We start from the raw sequence: 8,860 nt of genomic DNA, 5'->3' as shown, positions 1-8,860 counted from the left end.
ACGGAAGGCTCCGTGCTTCGATTAGCATAGTAGCCTTCACGTCTATATATATATATATATATATATATGGTATGGACAAGGGCACGATATTCCCAAATCAAAATCTCACCTTTTCAATATATCTGATGAGAGGGTGTCCTATCGCACCTTAACACTCAGAAAACTTTTTTTTTTTTAACCTAAATTTTAAAAAAGAAAATACTTCGCAATATTTAAGATTGCGTCATAATTATTTGTCGATGTGAATATCAGAGCTACTATATTATTAGGAACATCAGCTAGGGACGGAGTAATATTAATAGTTATTTTTCGATGTGAATATCGGACTATACATATATACAGAGAGAGAGAGAGAGTCCGGCTACTATACTTTTGTAAGTATAAGTCTCTTTATATTCATAAGATTTCGGTTGTTAAATCTATTTTTTTGATCATTTCCACCTGTTATATTATACTATTCAACCAATCATCCATTCAACTTTAGGGGACTACTATCATTCTAACCGGAAACCACTATTATCCTAACTGTACATATCTCCATCCAATGGCTGAAAATTTATGAGTATAAAGAGATTTATACTCGTAAAAGTATAGAAATTCTAATATATATATATATATATATATATATATATATATATATATATATATATATATATATATATATATATATAGAACTAGTCTGAAATACTATTAATAGCATCAATGACTTGGTGTTATTAAGTTTGCTGCCTTTGGATTAAAAGATATGTGCTTAGGATGATGTGGGCCCCCTAAAGTTGAGTGGGTGGTTAATTAATTGAATAGTATAATCGCATCGATAGTATTCTCTCTCTCTCTCTCTCTCTCTCTCTCTCTCTCTCTCTATATATATATATATATATATAACTAGACTGGAATACTATCTATATAGCACCAAGCAATTGGTGCTATTAGGTTTTTGGCCATTGGATTGAGAAATGTGCGGTTAGGATGATGTGGGCCCCTTAGGATTGAGTGGGTGGTTGGTTGAATAGTATAATCTTACGGATAAAAATAATTAATGGGATTAATCTAACAGCAAGAAACTTGATAGCACCAAGTACTTAGTTCTATCGATAGCATAGCAGCCAGACTCATATATATATATATATAACGATTGATGTTCAATATATTTCGAATCGAACATAAACTGGCAAGCTCGCGAACAGTAAGCTAAATTACCAATTTTATTTCTAGCTGAACTTATATTTTAAAAAGAATAAACCAAATCGAGTAGTCTATTATTTTTTTCAAAAAAAAAATGAAAAAGAAAAGGCAAGCATAGTCATATATAGGACGGGGCATTTCATACGTTGACCTTTCCGAAACGCCAATTCCCAACAACAATAGCAACAACAATAGCAACAACAACAAACTACGTACAAGAGTCCTCCACGCAATGAAGTTGTAACCAAATTGGTGCCCAAAAAAAAAAGGAAAAGAAAAAATGGTACGTAGAAGCTTAGCTGGTCGTGGAAGCTTGAAAGAGTGAGACCACAAGATAAGGAAACGTACGTGCACCTTTTTGGTGGGTGGACAACATCATTTTGTTTAGAAAAACGGAGAACCAAATATTACTAATAATAAGCAGGATAAAATTTAAATATCACTTTTGTAATTTTATATTTTTTAATTATTTTAATATTTTATAATTTAAAATGTAATAATTTAGTATTTTGTGGGTTTTTTTTTTCGGTCCATCCGTTAACTTTTCGTTAAATTATATACAAAAAACTTCAGTTATCTTACTTTTAGTTTATCGAATATTCGTTTTAGTAACTTTTAGTTTTAACTTGGTCATTAATTTAATAACAAAGTATGAAAGTAATATACTTTAAATTATAAAATATTAAAATGAAAAAAATATGAAATATTTAAAGTTTTCCTAATAAATGCTTGAACCATTCCCAGCAATAAATTCCTAATTTGACTCAGTTTAATAACTCTCTTTTATCTTTTTAGTTTTCATTGGAGAAAGAACTCAACTTGTGGCCCTATATTTAAATTTGCATTTATATCAACACTATTATATGTTTCAATTGTGGCACATTTATCGGTCATCCTTCAACCAGGGAACTAAAATTTGTTTGGAGCGCTCTCTTAGTTATTTTTTTGAGAACAACGTTCGAGAGTAAAAAATTATTCAAACACAATGAGATGATACAGAATTAAAAATATCCACAAAAGAAGGCCACACAATATATTTATTGTTAAACGTATCACAATTAACTAATTGTTCATGTTATATTTGGTTTAGATTTGTAGTTATCTAAATTGGTGTTAAATCCTAATTTAATTGGGATTGGATATAATTTAGATTTAATTTGGCATATATGGATTATGAGTCGGAATCTAATTTCTAATTGAATTAGGATTAGACACTACTTAGCAGACATATATTATAAATACATGCTACGGCCAAGTTAATGAAGCCGCAACCAAATTAAGTACCATGCACTAATTAATTAAGCCTCTTGGAGGGTATGTACGGATGCTGTGGAGTCGTGTTAATTTGGTGTTTCGGTGGCAGCAGCATCATGAGCTGAGAGAAAAGTTGGAGCTCTAATTAATTAAGCAAGCATCTAAGGAGCCGTATGCACAAATTAAGATCAAGTTTTGGGTCCGTACGGGTTGAGAGAGAAGCCGCAATTGGAGTTGCTTGTTGCGCGTTTTCGGATCAAATTAAGTTTTGGTCTTTTGAGAGATTTTCTTGTACTCCGTCTTTTCGACATTAATAAAATATTTGCTCCGTCTTCGCCCGTGGACATAGGCCGTTGGCCGAACCACGTAAATATCGGTGTGTTCTTTCCTTATATTTTCTTTTCTTGCATTAATTATTTTTTGGATCTATTTTTCGTCGTTCCGATTTTAACAAACTGGTATCAGAGCCTTTCTATTCCCTTTGAGGATTAAGATGACGACGAAGTTCGAGATTCAGAAATTTGACAGGACCAACAGTTTCGCATTATGGCAAATCAAAATGCGTGCAGTATTGACGCAGCAAGGATTGCAGAAGGCACTGTTAGGAAAAGAAAAGATGCCCGATTCGTTAACGGCGGACCAGAAGGAGGAGATTGATGACAAAGCTCTTACGGCAATACAATTATGTTTATCTGATGAGGTATTGCGCGAGGTCTTGGATGAAAAGACCGCTGCAGGGCTTTGGCTTAAATTGGAGTCTCTCTACATGACGAAATCTCTCACCAACAAGTTATATTTGAAGCAACGTCTCTTCATGTTGCGCATGGTGGAAGGTACATCTATTAAGTCGCATTTAAATGAATTTAATTCTATTATTATGAATCTCCGCTCGATAGATGTCAAAATCGAGGAGGAAAATGAAGCCCTTTTATTATTATGTTCTCTACCGCCCTCTTATAAGAATTTTCGTGAGGCTTTCTTGTTTGGACAAGATACTCTATGTCTCGATGATATGAAATCCTCTTTACTTTCAAAAGAGAGAATTGACATGCAGATAAGCAACGAGAAAGGTGGAGCTTCAGGACAAGATTTGATCGCTAGAAAGAGGTCTTGGGAGAAGGGTTCCAGTAATAGAGGTACATATAGATCAAAGTCAAAGCACAAGAATCTGATTTGTGGTTATTGTAAGAAGAAGGGTCACATAAAAGCTGATTGTTTCAAGTTAAAAAATAAAGAGCAGCGAAAGAATAACGGTGATAAAAATCAGGGTCAGAAAAACACCAATATTGAAGCACAAGCGAGTGTTGCAGCAGGAGAATCAGATAAAAGTGATATCGTCTTCACAGTTACGAATAAGGCACGTAGACAGGATGAGTGGCTTATGGACTCCGCATGTTCTTTCCATTTCTGCACGCATAGAGAATGGTTCTCGACGTACATGCCTATTGAAGGTGGAGATGTATTGATGGGAAATCACTCTAAGTGCACAGTTATTGGAATTGGTACTATTCGGGTACGAATGTTCGATGGAGTAGTGAGGACTATATCTGAGGTTCGGCATGTTCCGGATATGAGAAAAAATTTGATCTCATTGGGTACACTTGATACTAAAGGCTTTAAGTATTCTTCAGCTGATGGAAATGAAGGTCGCTAAAGAAAATCTTGTAGTGATGAAGGCCAAGTTGTCCGACATGTTATATGTTCTACAGGATTCCACTGTGACAAGTTCAGCAGCGGTGACTTCTTCTTCTATGTCAGATTCGGATAGCACCAAATTATGGCATATGCGACTGGGCCATATGAGTGAATATGGCATGATGAAGTTGGGCGAGAGAGGTTTACTTGGTAGTCAGAGTTTAGAAAAGTTGGACTTCTGCGAGCATTGTGTTCTTGGCAAACAAAAGAGAGTCAGCTTTAAGGCCGCAGTTCACCGAACAAAAGGTACTCTGGACTACATCCATTCTGATCTTTGGGGACCTTCTCGTACTCCTACTCATGGTGGTGCTAGATATATGTTGACTTTTATTGACGACTATTCTCGTAAAGTGTGGGCGTTCTTTCTGAAAAGTAAGGATGAGGTGTTCAATTATTTCAAGCAGTGGAAGGTCATGATTCAGAAGCAAACTGAAAAAAAAATTAAAAGATTAAGGACCGGCAACGGTTTGGAATTCTGTTCGTCAGAGTTTGAAGAATTCTGCAAGAAGGAAGGGATCGTTCGACATAAGACCGTTAGGCATACTCCACAGCAGAACGGGGTGGCCGAACGGATGAATAGAACTCTTTTAGAGAGGGCCTCTTGTATGCTCTCTAATGCTGGCTTAGCGAAGAGTTTCTGGGCAGAGGCGATCTCTACGGCATGCTATATGGTGAATCGATCTCCATATTCAGCACTTGATTGCAAAACTCCGGAGGAGGTATGGTCTGATAGCCCTTCTGATTATTCTAATTTTCGAATATTTGGTTGTCCTGCTTATGTTCATGTTAATGAAGGCAAGTTAGAACCTAGGGCTAAAAAGTGCATTTTTATTGATTATGCATCGGGGGTTAAGGGATATAGATTGTGGTGTCCTGAATCGTCTAAATTAATTATTAGTAGGGATATCACATTTAATGAATCTGCTATGTTATATCCTAACCGTAATTCTTCTGATGAGACCCCGAGTGCTAGCAAACAGGTGGAGGTAGAGACCGATGGTATAGTTCAGTCATAGAATTCTTCTCAGTCAGAACAAGTTCAGTCGACAGACACCTCAGTAACTGAAACCCCACAAGTTGAGAGGCAGAGCATTGCTACAGGCAGAGCGATGAGACAGATCAAACCACCGCAGAGATATGGTTATGAAGATATGGTTGCGTACGCTCTTTCAGTGACACAAGATACAGAAGAAGAAGGTGAACATTCGACATATAATCAAGCTATTTCCGGTGCCAGTTCTGTAGAGTGGTTGGTGGCAATGAATGAGGAGATGGAGTCTCTCTATAAGAATCGCAAATGGGAGTTGGTAAAACCGCCTACAGGCAAGAAAATTGTCGGCTGTAAGTGGGTCTTCAAGAAAAAGGACGGAATCCCTGGCGTGGATAATACAAGGTATAAAGCTCGTTTAGTTGCTAAGGGCTACAGTCAGGTAGAAGGTGTGGACTTTAATGATATTTTCTCACCCGTCGTAAAGCATACTTCTATTCGTGTTTTTTTATCGTTAGTAGCCATGAATGACCTGTATCTTGAGCAGCTTGATGTTAAGACAGCTTTTCTGCATGGAGAACTTGAGGAGCAAATTTATATGAAACAACCGGAGGGATTCATTGTTGAAGGGAAGGAGGACCATGTTTGCCTGTTAAAGAAATCACTTTATGGCTTAAAGCAGTCTCCTCGACAATGGTATAAGCGGTTCGACTCCTTTATGACAGGTCACGGATATTCCAGAAGCAAGCGTGACAGTTGCGTGTATTTCAAAAATCTTGATAAGGGATCTTTCATATATCTGTTGCTCTATGTCGATGATATGTTAATTGCTTCCAGCGACATAGTTGAGATAAATAAATTGAAGGCTTTACTTAAGGGTGAGTTTGAGATGAAAGATCTAGATGCTGTTAAGAAAATTCTTGGTATGAAAATTAAGAGGGACAACAAGTCAGGACTACTGCATTTGACACAAGAGAAATATATAGAGAAGATTTTAAAGCGTTTCGGGATGACAGATGCAAAACCGGTGAGCACTCCTTTTGCGGCGCATTTCAGACTTTCCGCCGAGTTATCACCGCAGTCCGATGATGAGCGGGAGTACATGTCACATGTTCCCTATTCTAGTGCTGTTGGGAGTATCATGTACGCCATGGTTTGCACACGGACGGACATCTCCTATGTAGTGAGCATAGTTAGCAGATATATGATCAATCCTGGTAAGGCTCATTGGCAGGCTGTTAAGTGGATTCTGAGATACTTACGAGGTACCACTAGCACTTGTTTGGAGTTTGGGAGGTGTAAGGATGGTGTGGTTGGATATGTTGATTCGGATTTTGCAGGTGATTTGGATAGGAGGAGATCACTTTCAGGTTATGTTTTCTCTATTGGTGGATGTGCAGTTAGTTGGAAAGCTTCACTACAACCTATTATCGCCTTGTCTACGACGGAGGCGGAATATATTGCTATGACAGAGGGTGTGAAGGAAGCTATGTGGCTAAGAGGCTTATTTGGAGAGCTTACTTCTTATTGGGATCCGACGATTGTTTATTCGGACAGTCAAAGTGCTATTCATTTGTCTAAAGATCAAATGTTTCATGAGAGGACAAAGCACATCGATGTAAAGTTTCACTTTGTTCGGGATGTAATTGGGAAACGCACGTTGACAGTTAAGAAAATTGATACTGAGGACAATCCAGCGGATATGCTCACTAAGTCTCTTACTATTGCCAAGTTCAAGCATTGTTTGGACTTGATGGCAGTTAGCAGCATTTGAGGCCCTATGGGGCGTTTGGAAAAGACGGAGCACGGAGCGTTAAGGAGCATTGAGGCGAATTAAATTCAAGGTGGAGTTTTGTGGCGATCTCGACATAGCGGCTAAACTATAAATTAAACCAAGGTGGAGATTGTTATATTTGGTTTAGATTTGTAGTTATCTAAATTGGAGTTAAATCCTAATCTAATTGGGATTGGATATAATTTAGATTTAATTTGACATATATGGATTATGAGTCGGAATCTAATTTCTAATTGAATTAGGATTAGACTCTACTTAGCAGACATGTATTATAAATACATGCTACGGCCAAGTTAATGAAGCCGCGACCAAATTAAGTGCTATGCACTAATTAATTAAGCCTCTTGGAGGGTATGTACGGATGCTGTGGAGTCGTGTTAATTTGGTGTTTCGGTGTGTTTCGGTGGCAGCAGCATCATGAGCTGAGAGAAAAGTTGGAGCTCTAATTAATTAAGCAAGCATCTAAGGAGCCGTATGCACAAATTAAGATCAAGTTTTGGGTCCGTACGGGTTGAGAGAGAAGCCGCAATTGGAGTTGCTTGTTGCGCGTTTTCGGATCAAATTAAGTTTTGGTCTTTTGAGAGATTTTCTTGTACTTCGCCTTTTCGACATTAATAAAGTATTTGCTCCGTCTTCGCCCGTGGACATAGGCCGTTGGCCGAACCACGTAAATATCGGTGTATTCTTTCCTTATATTTTCTTTTCTTGCATTAAATTATTTTCTGGATCTATTTTTCGTCGTTCCAATTTTAACAGTTCAGCTTGCATGCATAGCAGTTTTGGAGAAACGAGAATTCTATTCAAAAAAGAAGGCATGACATTCGTCGACGAAAGACTGAAACACTTTGAACCTCATCTAATATTCTAAGTGATCGATTTGGAGTAGTCAGATCTTAAGTGGATCGTTTTAATAATGGATACTAAGTCCGAAAATATCTGAATTCGTTCTTCTGAGAAGGTACCGAAAAAAATTTGGCCGCTTTCGACGCTGCTTCAATTTCAATTGAAAGCACATTACGAACATTTTCGACAAAATCCAAAATGCATGCACTGGCAAACATCTTACTAGTTAATGGCGAGGAAACTAATTCCATCCGAATCGCTGCTTTTCCTGCTACCGTCTATTCTGACCTGCAACGAAGAGTACGAATCTACCGGCACCGAAATTGGATCCGGGGTGACAATTCTGGATCCAAACTTGCTTGCATACAATGAGATCCAAACGCGAGAAATGTTAGTTATTAGTGACATTAATTATTTTATATTCAACATCGCTCCGTAAATATCGCATCTTTAATTATTTTTTTAATTAGAGAGAAGGATAATTTGTTAAGCTCGACAAGTTGTTGTTGGAGATAAGAATACTAGAATTTTTATTTTATTTTCTTCCTTTAACCTATTCATTGAACCTTTTTGGCTAGTCAAACCTTCTTACTATTATCTTTTTTACTAGGGGCGATACACACAAGCGTTGATCCATTTTACCAATTAATTAAATATCAGCTTAAGGAAATCGAATCCCAAATTCACGATATTATGCTTAGGGTTGTTTCTAAACTATGATATTAAATGCCAACAAATTATGTGAGAAACTACTAATTAAGTTGCTGGTTCACAGCTAAGCACAACCTCTATCTAAATTAAGCCACTTCAACATGTTAAATATATATAAAAAAAAGAACATAGTTCTCTATCAACTTAAGCTTTTGAAAAAAATAATTATTTTACATTATTTAACACGGCATTAGAGTAAAATATTCTAAATTCGAGTCATGTATATTAGACTGCTAACATTATTAATTTTTTCTCATTTAATTAAAGTCCACGTCATGTCATGAGCTAAGTCGGGAGCCCCCAGCTTAAGCGTGATAGAAGGAGACCTTTCTACTAAAATCACAAGAGAGAGGAAAAGAACGAGAAAAAAGATAATTAATTATAGGACA

This window comes from Ananas comosus, linkage group 2 (genome assembly GCF_001540865.1).
Source record: "Ananas comosus cultivar F153 linkage group 2, ASM154086v1, whole genome shotgun sequence".
NCBI classification, from domain to species: domain Eukaryota; kingdom Viridiplantae; phylum Streptophyta; class Magnoliopsida; order Poales; family Bromeliaceae; genus Ananas; species Ananas comosus.
This window is presented reverse-complemented; position numbering follows the sequence as displayed.